Here is a 22650-nt window from a genome sequence, read left to right as displayed (position 1 = left end):
GAGAGCTCATTTGGAGGTTCTTGCCAGGGAGGGTGGCTAGGGGTATACCCTTGATTGAAGAACAGTACTCCTCTGAGGACAATAGTAGAAAAACCCAAACCAAGAATGACCTCAGGATAAGGAAGAATCAGGCTACTAGTTAAGATTCTAGTATCAGTATTTTCTTTGTCAGGCTTTGAAGAAGTTTAAAATTCTTAATGAAACGGAGCTCTTTCCCATCAAAGACAGTTAATGAGGAATAGAAAATTTCATTGCCTATAGAGTGAATTTCTGAAGATCAAAACCTCCCCACTGGTAAGAATCTTTCCTGTTGTTCAGAACAGAGAGCAAGCCAACATTTGGTTTTCTGTGAAAGAAAGATAAAAATATAGTTTTTGAGAAGGATAATGATTTATAGAGCATGCCAGCACAAGGATTTGGGTAGGCACAGGGCAAAGGAGAGGGCATTCTGGGTGGGAGGAACAATAGAAGAGTACAGAAGTGGTAGAGGTGGCAGTAAATGTGTACTTCGAGTATCAATAGTGATTTCATTTGACTGGAGTAAAGGGTTCAAATTGGGGAGAATACAATAAACTAAGCTAGATGAGTAGCACAGAACAAGATCAATAGCTCCAAGAGTCAAGTAGAGGAGTTTGTACATAATATAGGCAATTCAGTATTATTATAGATTCTTGATATAATGGAAGTGGTGTTTTGGGAAGAGTAGTAAGGCAACTCTTCAAGGTAGATAAGGAAGATATCTTAGTTTAATAGGAAAAAAAGTGGATTGGGAGTCAGGAGATCTGGGTTCAAAACCAAGCTCTGCAACTAAAATTGATGTGACCTTGGCCAAGTCATTCCATTTCTCTTAGAATTACCTTCTTTATCTGTAGAGTGAGAGAATTGGACTCGATGGGCTTATATTTTATAATTTTTGGATTGAACAGGGGAGTTTAGAAGACCAGTTATTAAGCTATTAAGTTATCAATAGTGCCTAGCATTTTTACTAAACAGCAAGTGTATATGCCTACCATATGACAGGCACTGTACTAGGTATTGAGGATGCAAGGACAAAAGTGAAACAGTTGCTTCTGTCAAAGAGCTTTCATTCTATAAGGGGGGATGATATGTATAGCATGTATACCTATAAGTATATACAGAGTAGGTATATATAAAATAAATTAAGGGTAATTTCTTGGGAAGCACTAGATTGGGACAGTGGTAGTGAGAATGAAAAAGAAGGCATGACTAAAAGATCTTTAAAGGAAGAAATACAGGACTCAATGGCATATTTTATATAGGAGATAAAGGAGTCAATGAGTTTCAGCTCCGTGGGACAGTTTTCATTGAAGAATGGGGTGAAGCCATTCATTAGAATAATCAGGACAAGTAGCGCTGAACACATGGACTGGGCAACACCATACCGATGAGATGGCAACTTCAAATTCCTCCAAAATGACTCCAATATAATTTCCATGAATGAATAGAATGAAAGGAATGTATTTAAATTTAGCTGTCAGAGAGTTTGAAAAGTTTAATCATATTAGGAAACAACAGCCTGAATTGAATAATGCAATAGAATTGGAACCAGGGGCAACGGTGTCTCCTACCATCCCCTGGACCAAAGACACTACTGTGTTTTTTAAAAAATTCTCTAAACTTATGATCGTCATCGCTTAGGTGAGAGACAGTCTGGAGTAATGGATAGAACTAAGTGTAGACCCAGGGAGACCATTCCGCTGACACAGATTAGCTACATAACCCTGAGCAAGTCACTTTACCTTTTATTATTCTAGACAACTCTTTAAGATTGAATTGGGGGGAAGGTACCAACCTGTATTGGTAGAGGGAGTTTCCTCATCTGAGAGTTTCCCCAAACCATGAACTCAACAAGTGCAATCCCTGTTCTTATTTAAAGAAAAACTCCATGATAAGATTTAAAAATACTACATGGTGGGGCAGCTAGGTGGCACAGTGGATAAACTACCAGCCCTGGATCAGGAGGACTGAGTTCAAATGTGAACTCAGACACTTGACACTTACTAGCTGTGTGACTCTGGGCAAGTCACTTAACCCTCATTGCCTAATAATAATAATAATAATAATAATAATAATAATAATAATAATAATAATAATAATAATAATAATACCATGATCAGCATGAACTACTTTAAAGAAGCACTGGAATGCTGTACTTCTACCTTTAATAGGGACTGAAGATCCCATTGATGGATATACCCAGCTAATTAGTGGTATAGTAGAAATGAGAAGGCCTCTTTTCTCCCCTATTATCATCCCCTACCCCTAACTTCAAAATACTACTTCCCCCCTACCTTTCTGATTATGGGAAGAGAACAGAAACAAAGGCCCCACACAGAAGTAAGAATTAAAATGAAATGCCCCATCAACTGCATGACAGAGATAAACACGCTCACAAATTTATACAGAATCCAGAATTTAAGAACCCAAGGGGACTTTAGAGTTTATCTCAGGATGATAGCAGAATTGAGAAGAGATTGTTAAAAATAACAAACATTTTTATTTATAGTTTTGGCGTTCCAATTTTTATGTCATTACTTTCCTCCCTTCCCCCCTATGTGTTGAGAACATATTTTAATGTGGTTGGGATGGGAAAGGAGAAATAAAGAAAGATGAGTTATACTATAGAAGGAGTGGTACAGGTGAATAGAAGTGGCACAACTCATGAACAACTTCACCTGTACTTTAATTTATAATTGTATCAGAGATCAAGCCTGGTGATTGACTATAGGATTATGAATATATGAGATCTACACTTAGGAGAATTTCTACTGAACTGTTACTTGCTGGTAAACACTTGAGATTTCAGCATTGTTACTGCCCTGACTCCCACCCAAGTAGCTAATCTTTATAGCAACAACGGAGGTTGTTACTGAAAAAAAAATTTGGAAGTCATACAAGAGTATTCTGTAAGATTATAAGTGCTGCTAGCACAATAGCAGTATGGATGGTTATTCTTAACTCTAATAGAAAAATGAAATGTGAAATGACACACTTCTCACTGATTTCATACTTTTAAATCTTGGTATTAAGACAATGAATTCAGCGGTAAGATTAATCAGCTAAATTCTGCAGTGGAGAAATGAATCTTGTTTTATCTACAGGCAAGACATGTTGCCAACAGCTGTATTGAGAGTGATGTGATCTTTCTCTAATGAACAACTAAGAGCCATTGAATAAGCTAAAATAATAGGATCCCCTTGTTTGTAGTCAGTGTGTTGACAGGGGAACAAAAGAGAACCATGGAGTAAACACAGGCAGGCTCCTACAAAAGAGAGAATTTAAAAATTAATAAAATAGCTAAGCAGCCAACAACCACAACAAAAACCAAACCCTCCTTTTTATAGATAGCATGTGAAGTGCTTTTCTAATTAAATATTGGGGTTTTCAAAAGGAGTGACTGAGCTACTGTTTAATTGTTGAAACAGCTCTGAATTGGGCCCTTAAACCACCTTACAAGCCCATCTTTATCGTACATTAGTTTAAAGTTCCACAGAAAGTGTGTAAATTTCTGATCAGTTATTGACTTACATTGGGTATCATTTTACCCAGAAGTCTCTCTTGAGGCAATTTTCCCAATTTCAGCCATTTAATTTGGAGAATAGGGAAGCATTCCAGAAACATCCAAAAGCCCTTTACCAACTTTATTATTTCCTTGATAAATGATGGTTATGAATAGCTGTTTCAAACAGGGCTGAAATGCAGCTACTCCTAGGGTAGAACACCAGCAGCTGTAGAAACGTTTCCCAGCAACCCAGACCAATGGTGTTAGGGAAAACAAATGTGCTTCTTTTGTGCCTTATCTGGGAACCTTTGCTTGTTAACTTATCATGGTTATTCAATTTAGATGCAGTCTTATTTTGTTCTCTGCATCTATTTTACTAGGATCTGAAAGATTTACATGAATACTGGAGCTATTTTATGCTTTTAGATGTAATATACTTGTCTCTAAAAAAACAGTTAAGTCTTTGTCTCCTAATCTATAGTGCTTCTATAATTATTACAGAGTAGGAAGGTTGGTACACCATGGGACATGATTTTTTAATTTTGTGAGGGAAATATTTCTTATGATTCCAATGGAGGCATCAAGACCTGAGGAAAATCACTAGATTTCCAAATAGCTTATCCATCAATATATTTTCTAAACACTTTATGAACTAGGTAATTAGTACAAAGGTAGTAGCTGGGGATTGAGGGTCAGTTCCTGGTAAAAATTTAGACAGTGAAGTAGGGCAAATTTTCTAAACTCTGAGAATACTCCTGGACTCACATGGTCCAGTGTACCACACTGCCTCATTTAGTCTTAATGTTGACCTTTACCTTATATCAACTTCTCATTCCTCAGTTTCCACCTAAGCTTTTAATTTTCCTTTTCTCATGCTACCATGCCCCTGTTCTTTTTGTCCTGGTTCTTACAAAATGATTAAAGGATTCAGCTGTCATAGTCCTAAAATTGGAACTTTCGTGGTAGACAGACATATCACTAGGTCAGGAAAAAGCTTCTGAGACCCATCGTTTTTTGACCTGATTGTCCAAAAGGTGAAGGGATAAGAATATCACTGCCACTGCAAAATAATTAGTGGTTATACTTGAGGCCTTCATCTTCATCCCACTGCAGTACCACATAGCCCTACTTTCTAGCTCAAATGCAGTAGTCATACATGCAAGGAGGTTGGGTTGTCTATAGGGATTGCCTTATCCTCCCACACTTTTGTTGTTCAAAGTTCCATTGACTTTGGGGCTTTGCTTGAGTTGCTCAGTTTCAGGTGAAGTCTTGGAAAACTCTCAGTGAAACAAGAAAAATATTCTAAGTTCTCTCCTTTTCAGCTTGCTTCTTTTCTTTTTCTTTAAATCATCTTGTTTTGGGGCAGCTAGGTGGCGCGGTGGATAGAGCAACCAGCCCTGGAGTCAGGAGTACCTGAGTTCAATCTGGCCTCTAGACACATTAACACTTTGTAGCTGTGTGACCCTGGGCAAGTCACTTAACCCCAATTGCCTCACTAAAAAAAAAAAAACATCTTGTTTTAGTTTCCTAGGAAGTCTTTCATGGAAATCTTAATAAGGGGGAGATGGGAATGGGGATATAATAGGCCTGCGATTGGTCTGTTGAGAAATCTTTTAGTTGTCTGGACCAAATTGACTGTAGTTATTGAAAATGACCTTACTAAATTGCTATCAAAAATAACTTAATAAATTGGAAACAAAACAAGAATTGCATTTCTTCAGAGCCAAAGAGCAATACCCTCGCAGAGTGCCCTACAATAGGGAAAACAAATAACCACTACTAAAACATAAACTCTATAGTTCTTCTTTGGTTTATATTGCCAGTTTTTATTATTCCCATCATTTAAAACCTATGGCTATCTTCTCATCCCCATACTTCCTTAAATACTTACTATGTCACTGTAAGAGGTTTCCAGTATCCCATGTGGATCCCTGCATATTCCAGGGATGGGCCCAATTGACTAGAAACAGCAAAACCAAAACAACAACAAAAAAAAGAAAGGGAAAAAGAGGGGAAAAGTATACATTACAGTGTTTTCATTTACCAAGTTTGCATCTTCACATTTACATGTTAGTATATATTTGTTTAAGAATCTAATAACATCAGGGCAGACACAGTGAAAATCTACACATTTTGAATAGTGTTTTTTTGGGGGGGAGGCATTGCTGTTAAATGATTTGTCCAGGGTCACACAACTAGTAAATATTTGAGGTCAGATTTGAACTCAGGTCCTTTAGACTTCCGGGCCAATGTTCTAAACACAGCACCACCTACCTTCCTCCATTGCAGTTTTAAAAAGACGTACTTCATGTTTACCCACATGAAGAATAGTGTGCAAGGGTCCTGGCTTTTCTGGCTTATCTTACTTTTCAATATTCTTTTCCTTCCTCTTGCTCCACCATAGTGTTATGATTCTTTTCTATATGATCATTTTCTTATCCTCTTCATGAAAGTGAATTTCTATATATAGTACAAATAAGTCTCTCTCTTTCTACCTTTTCAATTCAATTCAGTTAAGCTCAATAGACATTTATTCAAAAATTTTCTTTGTGGAAGGCGCTGTGGTAGGAGCCCCATTCCAGGAACAAGGGGACAGTATGTACAAATAGACAAAGATGGCAGAAGTCAGCATGAGAATAGGGGACAAAGAGATCCAGTTTGATTGGTATAAAGAGTACATGAAGGGAAGCAATATAAAACTGGATAGGTGGTCTGGGACTGTATCCATACTGTTGAAGGTGTTCAGTGCCAGGATCAAGAGATTATGCTTTTTTCCAAGCCCATTGTGGTAGCAATCGCTAAAGGTTTTTTTTAAAAAATATTTTAGTTAATAATTTTTTATTAAAGTAGAGTGACAATAATATTAATAACCCAAGAGCAAGATTATCCTGAAAGTGGTGTGAAGGCTGGATCTGAGAGTCTATTTTAATCATGTACGCAAGAAGAAATGAGGACCTGAACTTAGATCGTTGCAGGGAGGATGGAAAAGAGAGGGTCAATTTGTGTGATATTGAGGAGATAGAATCAATAAGACTTGGCAATTGATTATATGTGGAAGGAAAATCAAAGATGTCTCAGATTATAAATCTGGGTAGATGTTAGTGGCGCTATCAAAAGAAATAGAGAAGTTAGGGGAAGGGGCATATTGAGGTGTGGGTAGCATGGTAATATGGAAAGAATTCTTTCTGGGTTGAATCAGAAATTCAAATCTCTGGTTCTTCCTGTCTATATGACCTTGGGACAAGTCATTCTAATCTCTTTGAGCTCTAATTATCAGTAAAATGAGTTGGTTGAACAAGATGACCCTTAAGTAGAAGAGGAAAAGAGAGGAGGTTCAAGGACAGAACTAGAAGTGACATCCTTATTACCTCTGCCTGTCAGAATCCTTAGATTTTATTAAGGTTCAATTCAGGTGCTATCCCTATTTGTAGTTTTTCTTTATTTCTTATTCCCTTTGCCCCTGAATTATTAGCATTCTTTCCCTCAAATTGTCTTCTATTAACTTATCTCATAAATCGATATAGTGGAAACAATGTTGAAGTTTTTTTCAGGATTTGGGATGAAATCTTTGTTTTGCCACTTACTATGCCTTTTGACCTTGGGCAAGTCATTTCATCTCAGATGAGCCTCAGTTTCCTCAACTTTATGTAGAATTTCCCCTTGGGGATAAATTATGGAAGGATTCTTCTTTTTGGCTATGAGAACGTGGTTGTTCAGTTAGACCTTTGTGCCCCTCAGGGTCTCTTCTTCCTCCCGGCCTTGAGGTGTAAGGACAATCTCTGAGCTTTGGGTCACCATGACTGAATGACCTCCTAGGCAAATCAGTGTCTAGAATGTGACTGCTTCTTTGTTTTTCCTTTCCTTCAGTACAGGACCTTGTGAAATCTCAAAAGACATTTGTCATCTTTCCTCTTGCTGGGAGCCCAAGGAGCAGGTTATCAGTTACTAGAACAGTTGCAATGTCAATCGTGACAGTGACAGAGACTGCAACAAACCAAAAGAAATTCAGTCATGGAGAGAGAAACCACTGACTTGGAGTTGTCAGCTAAAACGCAATGGAAGCGAAATATAAAATAGCTAGGTAATGAGTAGCTCTGTTGTAAATGCCCCACTCAACACTGTGTTTAATCTTCTCAATTCATTACCCTATGATTCTTTACTCTTTAGTGATCCCCTTTTTCTTTATGGGATTAAAACAGCCGGTTCCATACCTGATCTATGTTTGCACTCTGGTACAGCTGCTTCCAAGTATCACTTCTGGTGCTGTTTCACCAGTGGCAGCAACAGCTTTGGAGTTCTCAGTCCAGAGGTGGTAAGGGGTTGGATAACTGATCTGAAAGAGATTACTGGGGACCTTGAACCAATACTGGGCTCAGGACCCTGTTGCACTGAGCATATGCAGTTCTGGGTTACAGTTCTAGGAGCTCTGGTGGTTGGTTACAAGGGATAGGGACTAGGCTCAGTTGCAAGTCAGAAAGGAATACTAACATTTGTGGCTGCAGGGGAGCAGGGGCCCTGGTCCAAATTCTAGGGCAAAGAAGAGTGTTTGTGGTCTCTCATAAGGGAGCAGGGGCTCTAGTCTTAGTTCCAGGACCCTGAGGAGAACTAGTGTTTGTGGTTTTAGGGGAGCAGGGCCCTTCTTGGGTAAAGAACAGAGCACAGATCAGGAGAGCAGTGACCACACTTCTCCCTAGATGACAACTCCTTGGAAGCACTGAAAACTTGCACACTCCTAGAACTAGATATGAAAATAGCAGTGCTGAAAAACCTTGTAGCATGGGATAGTGTCTCCCTACCCCTATGTGAGCAGAGCCCCACTTTAACATAAAGTCCAAAGTCAAGAAATAGGCTGGAAAAATGAGCAAACAGCAATAATATGGTAGTAGGGAGGGCCAAGACTTTATAAACTCAGAAGAAGACAACAGTATGAAAGCAACTAAAGCAAAGCCTCAAAGAAAAATGCTAACCAGATACAAGCCCAACAAGAATTTCTTGAAGAGTAAAAGAAAGGCCTAAGAGTAGAAAAGGGAAAGAAATGAGAATGATGCCAGAAAATTATGAAAAGAGAAATAATAGCTTGGTAAAATAATCCCCCCAAATGCTGCAGTAAATAAGACTTTAAAAACAGAATTGGCCTAATGGGCCTAAGGGGCACAAAAATTCCCTGAAGAAAAGAATTCCTTAAATAGCAGTATAGGTCAAATGGAAAAAAACGTGCAAAAATTCACTTAAGAAAAAACTCCTTCAAAAGCAGAATTGGCTAAATGGAAAAAGAAGTACAAAAATTCACCGAAGAAAACAATTCCTTAAAAAATAGAATTGGACAAGTGAAAGCCAATGACTTAATGAGATATCAAAAAAAAATAAAATAAAATGAAGTCAAAAGTATGAAAAAATAAAAGAAAATATCAAATATCTCATTGGAAAAAGCAACTGACCTGGAAAATAGATTGAGGAGCTATAATTCAAGAATTATTGGACTGCCTGAAAGCCATGATCAAAAAAATAACTTTGATATCATGTTTTAAGAAATTATAAAAGAAACTTGCCCCAATATCTTAGCTACAGAGAGTAAAATAAAAATTGAAAGACTCCACTGATCACCTCCTGAAAGAGATTTAAAAATGAAAACTCCCAGTAATATTATAGCCAAATTCCAAAGCTCCCAGGTCAAGGAGAAAATATTGCAAGAAGCTAGAAAGAAAAAATTCCAATATCATGGAGCCACAGTCAGTATCACACAAGAATTAGAAGCGTCTACATTAAGGATAGGAGGGCTTGGAATATGATATTCTGGAAGGCAAAGGAGCTAGGATTACAACCAAGAACAAATTACCAGCAAAAGTGAGTATAGCCTTCAGGGGGAAGAAATGAACATTTAACAAAATGGAAGACTTCCAAGTATTCCTGATGAAAAGACAGAGTGAATAGAAAATTTTACATTCTAACACTACTTCTCAAGAAGTATAAAAAGATTAATAAGAAAGAGGATCATAAGGAAACTCCATAAGGTCAAACTGTCTATTTTCCTATGTGGGAAGATGATACATGTATCTCCAAAGAACTTTCTCATTATTAGGGCAGTTAGAGTCTACATAAACAGAGGGCATTGATATGAGTTGATTATGTTTGATAATCTAAAAAAATGGAGTGAGAAAGAAGGATGCACTGGGAGAAGGGAGAAAGGAAAGAAAGAATGGGAAAATTATCTCACATAAGAGAGATGCATAAGAAAGAACTTTTATAGTGAAGGGTGATTTTTTGGGGTTGGGCAATACTTGAACTTCACTCTCATTGGAATCGGTTCAAAGAGGGAAATTATATATATATAATTTTATAGTAAGTTTTTCTGATAATGGCCACAGTTCTCAAATATATAGGGAACAGAGTCAAATTTATAAGAATAAGAGCCTTTCCCCAATTGATAAATTGTCAAAAAAATATGAAAAGGTAGCCTTCAGGATAAATTAAAGCTATCTATAGTCATATTAAATAAATGCTTGAAATAACTATTGATTAGAGAAATAGAAAATTTAGCAACTCTGAGTTTTCACCTCACACCCTATCAGAAATGACAGATGTTTGGTGGGGATGTGGGAAATTAGGTATACTAATGAAACTATTGGTGGAGTTGTGAACTGGTCCAACCTTTTGGAGAACAATTTTGGACTCTGACCAAAGGGCTACTAAACCTGTGCTTATCCTTAGACCCAGAAAAACCTTTACCAGGTTTGTCCCCCAGAGGATCAAAGAAAAAGGGAAAAGATATAGCAGTTGTTTTTTTTTTTTTGCAGTGGCAAAGAGTCGGAAATTGAATGAATGTTCATCAGTTGGGGAATGGCTAAACAGGTTGTGGCTGGTTGTCCTTTATTAATTTTTTGTTTGTGTTTTTGTTTTGTGGGGCAATGAGGGTTAAGTGACTTGCCCAGGGTCACACAGCTAGTTAAGTGTCAAGTGTCTGAGGCCAGATTTGAATTCAGGTTCTCCTGAATCCAAGACCAGTGCTTTATCCACTGTGCTATCTAGCTGCCCGCTGTTGTCATTTATTCTTGAAGAGGACCAAAATGGCATCACTATGTTGAGGTCAAGGTATAGTGTTTCCAATTGTGGCTTATTGGACCAATATGAACTTGGAAAACTCTACCACAATTTGGGTAGAAATAGTTCATGTGAACATTTGGAGTACAGATATCTCCAAATTTGCATGTCACATTTCTTTTGAGCTACCGCAATTCTGCTTTGCTCTTAGAGTTCACAGCACTTTTTTTGATGTGGGCCCACCTACTGGGAAGTCCTGTGTCAATGTCTCCCACATCTCACAGTTGATTCCAAAGTTCTGAAGAGAGACCATGCCTACTTAAATAATATGTAAGTAATAATTTTATCAGGCAAATATCTTCTGAGAAATTTTGCATGGATGATACATACATAGAATCTAATGCATTATTATAATCTCCATTTTGTAGCCTGAACAGAAGTAGAAAGTAAATATAGTGTTATGGATTCAATATCGTTCCTCAGTAGTGGAGAATATATATTGTAGACATGTCCTTAGTCCTACTCTTAAATATTCTTCAGGCATTAAGTCTCATAGCATTGACTGGTAATGAAAGATACAAGACCCAGAACATGTCAATGAAAGTCAAACCATGAACATATAAAAGGTTATACTACCTAGTAGGCTTATATTTTATTCTTCAGTGCCTTAAGTTTACTTTTCAATAGAAATTTTTTTATCTATTAGCAGAAACTGCCCATGAAATTGGTGAAAAAGTCATGTAACATATACTCCAAGAGATAATTGAATGAAACTTATGTAAAGGGAATCAAATAATACAAGATCATGAAATGATTTGATCTCTGTCATTTGTATGTCAAGTCCTATCTTTAACTTTCCCTCCCCATAACTTCTCCCCAGTGAGAAGTCAAACAGTAAGAATACTCCTAAGAGGTAAAGCAGAGTCTGCTTTACCACTGACGTTACTGATTTTATGCCAGTTTTGCATGTTCCAGAAAGGGATGTCTCAGTTCAGAAATGTTGGAAGTGACCTTTCTAAAGAAATATGAAGGCATCTATTTTGTCTGCTAACCTTATTTTATGGCAAAGCATTGGGAATGGTCTTACTGTACAGTCATGCCTGTGTGTCTGGTTTTCACACAAAAAGGTATGTGAGTCTGGCACTTTCTAAATTCAGCATCAGTGGGGATATTTATTTCTGTCCATGAAGAAAGCAATCTGTTTAGCAACCTGAATCAGAATGTGCACTGAAGAAAAATGGTTTACCAAAAAAAGTGCTTCTGAAGTGGCATAGACAGGCTGAGGACTATTTATTGTCAGGTGGGAGTTCTGCATTTGGTAAACTTTGGATTGTGCACTTTAGGCTGTTCCCAAGATAATAAATTTTGAGGAAGAAAAATGATGGCTGTGCCTCTCTTAGGCTACATGATTTGCTGACCAATTCAATAAGCCATGTACTTTTAGCTTGGCAAATCTTTAAGAAAATCCAAAGAGGCTGATCTGAAGATCATAATAGGCAAAAGTTAAGAATAGATGATTTCCTAATTTTTGTTATGAACTTTGGCAAAGTATTGCTGAATATGTTGGGCTCTACTAATGACATAAAATTACATCTTTTAACCTTTTATATACTGGTGGTTTGGGTGGGCATGCTATTTAGTTCTTTGTGACACATGAGGACAGAAAGGATTAACTGAATTTAGAAACTTGAAAAATTCAGATTAAATCCAGTATAGTCTTTCCCTCACCTTACAGAATATTTGGGATAAATCTCTCTGCCTATGGGAAAGATTATAAAAAGGACAAGAACTAATAACATGAAATGTCACAGGTTAGAGGTATGTTTTTCATGCAAGTTTTGAATCTGATTCTTTTTGAACATTTAAAAATTATTTTTAGAAGTAATTAAGATACTTTTATTCACATTTCAGTTTTCTAGTTAATTAATAAGGTTGCTGAAATAATTAACGAGGTCTTTTTAGCTATGTTGGGAATGAGGGAAAGAATGAAGGAAGAATAGTAGAACTGCTTGAATTGAATGGGATAATGATGAGGGGACTGATGAGAAGGCAGAACTACTCAGCTTCTGTTTTTTACTTTCTTCTTCTTTACCAAGGAAAATGATCTTTGAATTGAGATGGATAGAACAAGAATGGATAACTGGAGAAAAAACTAAAGATGAGTAGGTTAAGAGAAGACCTGGTTGTCTTCAATGAGTTCAGGTCATTAGAATAGAGAAAACTACATTCCAAAATACTGCAAGAGCAAACCTGATTGCTGAGTTTGTCAGTGATATTCAAAAAGCATTGGGAACATGGCAGTTATTGTAGGAATAGAGACAGATGTCCCAATTTTCAAAAAAGGAAAAGAGTAGATTCTTGAAATTCAAGGTTGGTGAAGTTGATTTTGACTGCTGGAAAAGTTTTAGAGCATATGATTGAAAGAATGCTTGGAAGCATTTATAAAGGGGGAAGTAGGAACTCAGTGATGGCCAGTATATATATATATATATATTTTTTGCAGGGCAATGTGGGTTAAGTGACTTGCCCAGGGTCACACAGCTAGTAAGTGTCAAGAGTTTGAGGCCAGATTTGAACTCAGGTCCTCCTGAATCCAGGGTCAGTATTTTATCCACTGTGTCACCGAGCTGTCCCCGATAGCAGCAGATCTTTATAAAGAACAGGCTAAGATTATTCCATTTTTGGAAGGGGGTTATAAGACTTATACAATAAAAGTTATTAAATATATAGTATACCTGGATTTTGATGAATCATTTAAGAAAGTCCTTCATTCTATGGACCAGCTAACATGGAATGATGTCCATTGGACTAGAATGATTGATTGATGATTGAATAGTAATTATTAATAGGAGTAAATTATGTCAACTTGGAGGAGATCTCCAGTGGAATTCTCTGGGGATCTGTCCCTGACCTATGATGGTCAACATTTCATCTAATAACTTCAATGAAGATATAGGTGCAATTATTTTTTTTTCTTTTTTCTTTTCTTTTTTTTTAGTAAGGCAATTGGGGTTAAGTGACCTGCCCAGGGTCACACAGCTAGTAAGTGTTAAGTGTCTGAGGCCGGATTCGAACTCAGGTACTCCTGAATCCAGGGCCAGTGCTCTATCCACTGTGCCATCTAGCTGCCCCTAGGTGCAATTCTTATAAAATGTATAGGTGATACAAGTTGAGAAGGATAACTAACACATAGATTGAGAGATTCAGGATACAAAAAGATCTTGCCAAATTAAGAAGAATCAGAGACTGGGTGACTATTTGTAAGAGATGTTATAGAGAGGTTTCTTTTCAGACATTGTATGCGCTAGCCAAGTTTTAATACTAGTTGACCAGGCAATGCAAGTGGATGAAACAGATCAAAATGTGATTGGGAAATATTTAACAAAATAAATAAAAATTCAATAAAGCACAGAAAATGTTAATTTGTGATTTTTCTAAGTCAATATATGGTCCATAGGGATCTATTTTTAATTGTGTTTGAAACCAATAGACTAGATGATTTCTGAGGCCTATTTGAGATCTGATATTCTCTTATTCAATGGAGAGACAGAGGCTATTACCCCCAATATACAATTGAAGAAACTGAGGCAGACATAGATTAAGTGACTTGTGCAGATAGTAAGTGTCTAAGGTCAGATTTGAGTTCAAGTCTTAACTCCTGACCCAGCACTCTATCCACTCTGCTCCCTAATTGCCTTTAGGGAGGAAAATGAGCTTGGATGTCTGGGATAATGGAGATATCATAGATAGAGACAGAGATATCAAAAAGGGAAACAGGACTGGAGAGGAAGATAATGAAATTGGCATATAAGTGAAATGCTAGATATCTAGGTGGATAGAGCTGTTGGTCTAGTCCTGTCACTCACTTCAGGTTTTATAGAGGGTAATGATGTCTTTATTTACTTTCATACTTTGCTTAATGAGCTGGTAAATAGGTTCCATCATAGTATCTTCTTGGACTAATCAAAAAAGATGGTTTCATTTCTTTTGCTTTTCATTAAATGAGACATCCATAGATTGTTTCATCCCCACAAGCTCTTTTGGGTTCTCAATTGAAATAATTTACATTGGATTTCTAATTTATTTGGTGAAAATCTTGTGAAAGTATATTTTTAATATCATCTTTGGCAGCTGTGATTTTTTTCCACATTGGAAATCAAAGTAGAAGAAAGCTCTTGTGACTCTTGGCTTCAGAGAACTGGAGCATTATTCCACATAAGCCAACATTTCTGTAAGACTAATCTCTCTGACTAGAAATTATTTGCATGGAAGTAAATATCCTCTCATACCTTGTTCAAAGCTGATATCTATTATCAATTTTGAGAGATTATTATCAAAGAAAAGCACTTTTTGTAATAAAAATTAGTAGAGATCCTATTGTAGTGATCAAAATTTTCCTAGGTTATGCTGAAGGAATAAAATGATTTTCTCTTCTAATTCTGCACCATGTATACTGCTGGAGGCATTGTTCAACAAAACATTAACTACTGTTTTACTACTACCAAATGTTCTAGATACATCCAGGTACTCTATAATTAACACCCCTGTGCGGCTATACAGTGGACCCTGTTCACCACTGATTTGAGTGCAGAGTGGCTGGAATGGCAGCTGAACAACAGGCACAGTGTAGCACAAATGAACTAAAGGCCAAATTCTGGCTGGAAAGCCTAATACCTTTCAACATAATGTAACTTTATTTTTTGGACACCTTCACAAAAAGCATGAAATTCTGTTTGTGAAATAAATGGAGGAATATTCACCCAGAGAAGTACAAAGTGGGAAACAGCCAGAGTTAAAAGGGACTGCGAAGGAATTAGTGCCTGGGAATTAGTTGTATTAGCTGGAGAGAAATTAGGGATGAATGAAGGGAGGAAGGGAGCAGCACCTTTCCCCTCTTCACCTTTCCTCTCTTCTCTCCTCTACCTCTCTTTTTCCTTCCTCTACTCTCATTTTCTCTCTCTTCTTCTTTCCACTCATCCCCATCATGAAGCATGAAGTGCTGAAATATTCCAAATCCAGACAGAAGAATTAGCATCATAGATACAGAGCTAAAAGGGACCTTAGTAATTAACTTTCCATTCAATTCTTTCATTTTACAGATGAGAAAAGTCAAGACTTTGAGAAGTTAAATGACTCGACCAATTTCACACAGGTAGCAGAGCCCTAAATCTAGGGCTCTGTATCATTACATCACCATGTCTATTAGTCAACTGGGCAGCTAAGAGTTTGGATGAAAGGGATGAAGAATCAAGCAATATATGGATATCAGGATTGCAGATTATTTGCACACAAAGCTCAAGAGAACATGGTGAATTAAGTTGTTGTTCGTTCATTTTTCAGTTGTGTCTGAGTCTTTGTGACCCCATTTGAGGTTTTCTTGGCAAAGATACTGAATCAGTTTGCCATTTCCTTCTCCAGTTCATTTTACAGATGAGGAAACTTAAACAAACAGAGTTAAGTGACTTGCCCAGGGTCTCATAGCTACTAATTGTCTGAGGCCAGATTTGAACTCAGGAAGAAGAAATTTTGTAACTCAAGGCCTGACACTCTATCCACTGCACCACCTGGGCAAGATCACATAGTTTATAGTAGATTTGGTATAAAAAACAGGCCTCCTAGTTCTCAAGTATGTGTTCTTTCATTGGAGATATGATAGGCTGTCTTGGCTCCTGCTCAAATATATTTGGATGCACTTCATTCCTTCCTCAGCCCTTTGGGTTTGCTTAATTTCTGATCTAATGGGTCTGGTGTCAGGGTGGCTGAATCCAACCCCTGGGGACTAGCCTGCCAATGATTGGGTTTATCTGAACTATCCTTTCATCTCAGTCACTTGCGTTCCCTCCATTCCCCTTGTGTTCTGTTTCAGTATTACTTGTTCCTTCTGAAAGCCTCCATGCTGTCTTCTGTCCTCATGGATGAGCTGCAAGATGTGCAGCTCACAGAGATCAAACTGCTTCTTAGTTGAATCACTTTGAAATAGGAAGTGAGCTTTGTTGAAGCTTCAACCAGATGAACTCCTTTTCATGAGCATTGTGATGATCAGATGAAAAATCAGTCCAGGTGGAAGGAAAACTTAGTGATGAGCATTTGCAGCTCCTCCAGTTGTAGAGGGAGGAGAAAACAAGGTGAAATAAGACAGGGCATTAAAAAACAGCACATCATGTCTTCAGTTTCCTTTTAATAATAAGTTGGCAAATATTCTTTCTATCAATGGTTAGCAGCAAGCTATTAATTAACTAATTGCAATCCAGCTCCCTCCATTCCTTATCCTTCTTAAACTCTTCATATCTTTTGAAACAGTTGACTAATTTTCTCCTTCCTTGATTTAAAAAACAAAAACAAAAACATTGATCTCTTCTGATTCTCTGTCCTGTCCAATTGCATTTTCTCAGCCACCTTTGCTGGCTTTTCATTGACTTACTGCTCCATGGTCGTAAATTTCCCCAAAATTTCTGTCCTGAGACCTCTTCCCTTCTCTGTTGAAGTTGTCCTATGGGTTGTGTTTTCTTCTCTCTGCAGATAACTCATATGTCTGAATATCTATCTCTAATCTCTCTTATATTCAAGTCCCTCATCACCAACAGCTGCTGAATAGAATGTCCTACCTGAATGTCCCATAGCCATCTAAAATTCACTATATCTCATTATCTTTATCTTTGAACCTGTCAGTTATCTAAACTTCCCTATTTCTATTCAGCTGTCACCATTCTTTCAGGCAATTGAGTTCACAACCTTAGAGTCATTCTTTACTTTATCCCTTTTGATCACCCCTTCTTCCCAATATTCATCAATTGCCATGTGCCATCAATTTTAAAATATCTTTCTCATCCATCCCCTTCACTCCATTCACACAGTCACCACTAGTTTTGTCTCTTGTGACTTCTTGCCTCTACTACCACAATAACATCCTATGGTCTTCCTGACTCTATTTGCTCCCTCTCTAATCTAGTCTCTCCATGGCTAACAAAATGATATTCCTAAAGCATAGACCTGACCCTATCAGTCTCTTGTTCAAGGAACTATAGTGATTTTCTGAAGCCCCTATTATAACATACAGACTTCTGCACTTGTTATTCAAAGATATTCGTACACTGTCTCTAACCTACCTTTTATGGTTTATTGCACTTAACTCTCCCTTGCCACACTCTACAATCCAGTAAAACTTGTCATTCTAGTTTCCTCCTTAGTGCCTTTGTAACTGTTACTCCATCATTCTGAGTCAGGTCTTGTTTTGTCTTTGTATCCCCAGTGCCTAGTACAATACCTTGCGCATAGTTGTTGTTGTTGTTTTAAAAAACCCACCGAAAACATTTGTTGAATTGAATTAAGGTAAAGGTACTAGCTCTTTCAGATCAGGAACCAGATACCAACTCTCATTTCATCTCCCTAAAAACCTTGGGTTGTTTGGAATATCCAATGAGATTATAGATAAGAAGTGCTTTTAAAAAATGCCCAAATCCAATGATATGAGTTAAGTGGAATGTAAACTCCTTGAGGGCAAGTCCTATTTTGTTTTTGGCTTTGTATCTCTAACACCTAATACTGTGCAGAGAATATATAGTTAGCATGCTATGAATGCTTGTTGAATTAGAGAAAATACACACAGACACACAGACACACATATATCTGAATACAGAACTCTTTCCACTGTACCAGGTGGAGTAAATGAAAAAGAGAAAAACATCAGTGGCTACACTTTTTATGAATGATGCATTCACTGCCTCAATGAATCTTGGAAATTTCATATGCATTCTCTCAAGTGATGCAGACAAAATAGAAGTCATTCCCTTGATTTTGTCTTAGTAGCATTCTGACAAGCTACCTCAGGAAAAAAGGGATGAATTTTGATGGCTAGAATATGGTTTCTTTATGCCTATTCTAATGATTCTATATTACCTACACACATATAGTAATTTTGTTAGATATAATATTAGCTCTTTCAAATAAGACAGTATTATTCTCTTCCTCTCTCCGTTTCCTCCAAGTTTTACAGATATATAATCTGAGTCATAGGGAAAGTGATTAGGAGAAAGGTGCTCAAAAATTGCTAGCAACTTCTGATAGAAATAAGATTTCCTAACTCCATGCCTGGTTCTTTTGTCATTAGGTTCTAGATTGTCCTCCTATTGCGGCAGTGGAAAGGTTTACTCATTTTGCTGTGCCAAAAACACTTCCAGCAAAGGGAAGTAGATTTGATTAAAAACCTCTACTGTGATTTAAATTTCCTGGATAATTCAGACCAAAGTTTCCAAATAAGTGTTTTCCTGACTCACGCTTCATAGATGATGGCAAATGGTCAGAAAAGGCTGGAGAAAATCTTATATTCTCAGAATTGGTAGGGACTTTAGAGGTTACCTGGTTTAATTTATATTTAAAGAATGAAGCTTCCTTACAATATCCCAACAAGTGGTCACAAGGCTTATGCTTAAAGGTCTACAGGGAGGGGTGACTTACTGTTTTGTGAGCGAATTCATTACATTATAAGATAGTTCTAAGTATTAAAGTTTTAACATTCTCTCCCCCTCTCCCCTTTTCAATGAACAAACACTTGCTTTTAAATATCACTTAGAGCAGTGTCTGGCATAGTGAGCACTTTATAAATGTTGTTGTTATTATTATTTTTTCTCTTCCTTCTCTTCACCTTACTTAAAAAAAGAAAAAACAAAACCTTGTAATAAATATGCATAGTCCAACAACACAAATTCTTGTATTGACTTTGTCTAAAATTGACTTTGTTTCATTCTTCATCTTAGAAACATTAACTCTCTTTGGAAGTCAGTAGCGTTCTTCATCATGGGTCAAATGGAATCATGAATGGTCATTGTGAGATTTGAGTTCTCTAGACATTCAAAGGTATTTATGCCATGCTCTGTGCTGAGTGTTTGGGATACAAAGCAAAGCAAAAAACAGTAATTAGTCTCAAGGAGATTGTGGTCTGGTTGAATGACAACATGCAAACCACATGTACAAGCAACATGTATGTATATGCACACATGTATAGGCATAATGTGTACATGTGTGTATGCATGCATACACATACAAGCATGCATGCATGTGATGGATGGATGGCAATTTCAGAGGGAAGACACTTACACTAAAGAGGACCTGGAAAGGTTTCTTATAGAAAATGAGACTTTAGTCGATTCTTAAAAGAAGCTAAGAAAACCAGAAGGCGAAGATGAGGAAGGGGAACATTATAGGTATGGGAGATAGTGAAAATGCCCAGCATTGGGAGATGGAGTGCTGACAAAATGTTGAACAGGATCTCTAGGGCTCACCACTAGAGATTTGCCTCAGGGTGGATATAGATTTATTAATTGCCACGTTTGAGTCCAGCCATTCAGATAATCCTGAATCTACCTACCAGTACTACTTAAGTAGACTACATCTATTTTGTCCCTGTGGGATATTGTGAGAGACTTTGCCAGTTGCCTTGTGCTTCCACTTTTGCTTAATACATATGTCATTTTCCTTATCTACTATTGTAGTAACCTTGTCAGAAGAGGAAATGAGGTTACTCTGCATGAGTTATTTTAATGAAGCTATGATCTTAGTGATTTCTACTTCCCTTTCTAATTGTTCACAAATACTCCTTTGGTAACAAATTATTGAAGGAAGTAAAGGTCATTGGTCTTAAGTGTTATTTAAAAAATTTCAGTTTATATACACACCCCCCAAAAAAAGTGTGTGTGTGTGTGTGTGTGTGTGTGTGTGTGTGTGGTGGTGGTGATGAAACTTGTGACGTACTTTGTATTTTTAAGAAAAGCAAATTCAGGGGCAGCTAGGTGGCACAGTGAATAAAGCACCGGTCCTGTATTCAGGAAGACCTGAGTTCAAATCCAGCCTCAGACACTTGACACTTGTTAGCTGTGTGACCCTAGGCAAGTCACTTAATCCTCATTGCCCTGCAAACAAACAGAAAGAAAAAAAATCAAATTCAAACACTACTTCCCATTGAATAAATACCTAAATTTCATAGTTGTCCAGTAAGCAGTCCTGAAGGTTGTACCAACAAGGCCACCAATAGCTGGGTACTTCATTTTTCTTCTTGAATCTTTGAGCACTATTGGACTAATATTAATAGCCTAATAGTAATAGTAATCAGCTCACATGCATCCTTTTTGGTGTTTTATGGTTATACAGGGTGGGTCAAAAGTCACTATGTTTTAATAACTTTTTGAAAATTATTTTTTCTTTATTTTACACCATTTGTGAGATTTGATTTTTCACACATATAAATTCATTTTTATATACACTGTATATGATGCTATGGTATTGTAAATAAAAACAAAAAATAAAGGAATTATTAAATATTGAACCCCCTTTGTGATTTTTGGCCCACGCGGTATATCACCTCTGGTGGTGCAATGGATAGCGTGCTGGGCCTGGAGTTAGGAAGACTCATCTGCCTGAGTTTAAATCTGGCCTCAGATACTGACTATCTGTGTGATCCTGGGCAAGTCATTTAACCCTGTTTATCTCAGTCTCCTCATCTATAAAATGAGCTGGAGAAGGAAATGGTAAACCACTACAGTATTTTTCCCAAGAAAACCCCAAATAGGGTCACAAAGACTTGGATATGACTGAAAAATGACTGAACAACAATCTCCTCTATACACATATATTACTTTCTGTGAACCTCACAATAATCCAGTGTGTTTTTTCCAGTTTTATAGATAAGGAAACAGAATAAGAGAAACTATTTGGTTTGCCTGAGATCATATAGCTAGTAAGTGCCTGAGCTGGGATTCAAACTTGGATCTTCTGTTTCTAAATCTAAGTGCTCTTTACACTACATTATACTCAGCCTTCATATGGACAGAAAAAAATGACTTCTTTTTTAAGCTTCTTGACCCTGATGAGATCCTTTAGTGATGATCAGGAGCTGGAACTGTTGAGTTTCAGATATAGATTGGAGAGCTTCCTTCCTAACTTCAGTAAAATAGCTCAGAGTTTGGCTCTCACTTTTAAATACTACGCAGATGGCACTGAACCCCAGCCAAACTGGCGGCAACTTGATTCCCTCTGGTGAGTGCTGGTGGGGTGTCTACAGGATGGCATTCACTTCTCATCTCTCTCTCTCTCTCTCTCTCTCTCTCTCTCTCTCTCTCTCTCTCTCTCTCTCCCTCTTTCTGTGTCTTTCTCCTTAGATTCAGGGCCTTTTCTTTAAAAGCACGTCCAGCATAATAAAATCACTGGTTTCCTACCTGAACATCTACTTCTATTAACTATCTCATCTTTTGGAAGATTTCATTTCAGTGCTAGTTCAATGGTTTTTTTTCTTTTGTGATTCCCCACTGATAGGAGAGAAAATGTATGGAAAGGGAGATCTAAGAAGTTTCCTATGGGTTTAGAACAGAGAGAAAAAAGGGACACTCAGTGCCAGTTGTGAAAGAAGCTCATAAATGCTGATAGGGACGTTAAGAAGTTTCACTAAATTTGGAACTTGTTTTCATGAACTAAAAAAAATAACTGCATAGAATGGACACAAACCAAATTTTAAAGAAGGAACCTTTTTTTTGTTTGTTTGATTTATTGTTGTCGTATCTTATTTTGTTGGATACCCATTTGGTACAGAGAAAATTTGCAAACCCAGTGAAATGTTAATTACAATAAATACAAATGACCCATACAGAGATACTAAGCCAAGGAAATGAGAGTGAAAATTCCTGTGCATGTGTCTATTAAGTCATTTGGGCTTTATATTCACAATGTAAATATAATGGAGGGTTATAGATGTGTTCTAATTTCCTTAAGCTATCAATCATCCCCTTTCTTTAATCTTTAATTCATATGATACTTACAAATGTGCCCAGGCTTCCTCCTATCTTTTACAAAAAGGACATACTGGCATAGATGGCCAGTTCTCTAGGCATACAAACATGCCTGGGTTGCCCAAGACCTTTTTTAAAAAAGGGATGTATTAGGACAAAACACCCAGGACAAATCTATACATCCCTTTCCTTTCAGAGTCAGAACTTTATCACTTCCCATTCATTTCTTAATCCATCCCGGTCTGGCTCCTGACTCCGTGACTTTTAAAACTGTTCCCTCCAAAGTTGCTAAAGATCTCGTTATTGTTAAATCCA

General features: G+C 37.2%; 1 pseudogene; it reads left to right on the top strand.

Annotated features, from left to right (window-relative positions):
* LOC122728876 overlaps positions 1–16526 on the top strand; it is a 122758-nt pseudogene extending 106232 nt beyond the window's left edge.
* Positions 16527–22650: the final 6124 nt, after the last annotated feature.

Source organism: Dromiciops gliroides, chromosome 5 (assembly GCF_019393635.1).
Source record: "Dromiciops gliroides isolate mDroGli1 chromosome 5, mDroGli1.pri, whole genome shotgun sequence".
Lineage (NCBI taxonomy): Eukaryota > Metazoa > Chordata > Mammalia > Microbiotheria > Microbiotheriidae > Dromiciops > Dromiciops gliroides.
Note: the sequence above shows the minus strand (reverse complement) of the source record. Positions and strands in the feature narration are given on the sequence as shown.